Source organism: Cynara cardunculus (genome assembly GCF_001531365.2).
Source record: "Cynara cardunculus var. scolymus isolate 2C chromosome LG 13, CcrdV1, whole genome shotgun sequence".
Taxonomy (NCBI): domain Eukaryota; kingdom Viridiplantae; phylum Streptophyta; class Magnoliopsida; order Asterales; family Asteraceae; genus Cynara; species Cynara cardunculus.
In genome coordinates, this window is record NC_037540.1 from 25,056,236 (window position 1) to 25,057,721 (window position 1,486).

A 1,486-nucleotide genomic window follows, 5' to 3' on the forward strand; every position below is an offset into this window, starting at 1 on the left:
AGTGCTACCCATGCTACTAGGGGCCCTGTTCTAGAGGGATCCCCTATTGAAAAAGGCGCGCACACGCCAAGCCCAACCCAAGCTAACCTCGCAGAGGACATTCTTCAGTCCTCTGTCGAATGCACTACCCAGGAACCACATATTACTCCAACATCCTCTCAAAAGGATGGTGGTTTTAATATAATAGTCCAATCGCCCAAGGACTCATCACAACCCAAAGAGGCATCCGTTGCCTCTCAACACAAGAGTGACCAACCAGAATATGCTTCAGAGGCATATGTGAGAGTCACAGAGACAGAGGGTCTAGAACGCCCAATGTCCACACTCGATCCCTCTGCCATGTTAGGCTCTGAACCTACAAGGCATGAAATCGACAGAACACTAGTAGGCTCTCCTCTTGGAGAAGTCTGAGGATCTGGTGGAAGTCCCCGAGCAGACTACGACAAACCAGTCACTGAGGGCGCCTCTTACTCTGAGGCTACTAGGTCACCATGTGTTGGTGATCTAGGTTCACAGGATGCCTACGTGACAAAGGGGGAGTTACAAACCGTTGCCACAACGGTATTCCAAAAGATGGACGAGTTGAAAAGCTTGTTCATCTCTCGCTCAATGACAGAACATCTTTCTCCCATCACAGAGGCTCTGAAGGAGTTGAGCTCTATAACGGCAGAACTCAAGACAACTCTTGCAACCCTTCAGAGCTCTGTCCTACAAAAAGACGATCTCACCAACACCTTCAGTGCTCTGACCCTCAATCCTTCCTCAATCCAGACGTTGAAAACAGAGCTATCAGAGGTGGCCGCCCAGTTCGCTGCTGACTTCATCTCTGCGGGCTACACAGACTACTCAACTTTCAAAGATGAGATCAAGCAAATGTTCTCCTCTGCGGTGACATATGGTATTGATACCAAGTCCTCCAGGGCCAACATCAATCACCTAGCCACTCGCAGAGAGCTCGATGCTATGGTTGAAGCTCTAGGTGATGTTGTGCGCAAACACACAGATCAACTTCTCGCAGAGGCCCGAGCCTCCAACAAGGCGATCAGAGACTGCACTTCACAGCTCGTGAAAGACGGTGACACCCTTAGAAGCGAAATCTATCGAAGCGTCTCAAAGTTGAAGTGGTCGACAGAGATTGATATAAGCCACGCCTCTGTGCTTGCTGAAGAGACAACTCAATTTGTCCCTCCAGTATCCGCTTTGATTCAAGCAGCTACTATGGGCACAAGTTAGAATGAAGCAGTGATTAAGAAGATGAAGAAGGAGGCCACTAAAATTCTAAAGAGATTGGAGAAGGCTCCCCTAGAAAATTGCAAGGCAGAAGCCACCAATCACCATGACGATCAAGGAGGTGATGACCATGATCGTCATGAGGGGGAGAAGAAGTTAGAAAAGAAAGCTGAGGAGCCCAAGAAGAAGACTTCTGCCAAACCACTCAAGATAGTGGACTCTACAGCAGCCCTGTTCTCAAAAGAAAAAGCACCAG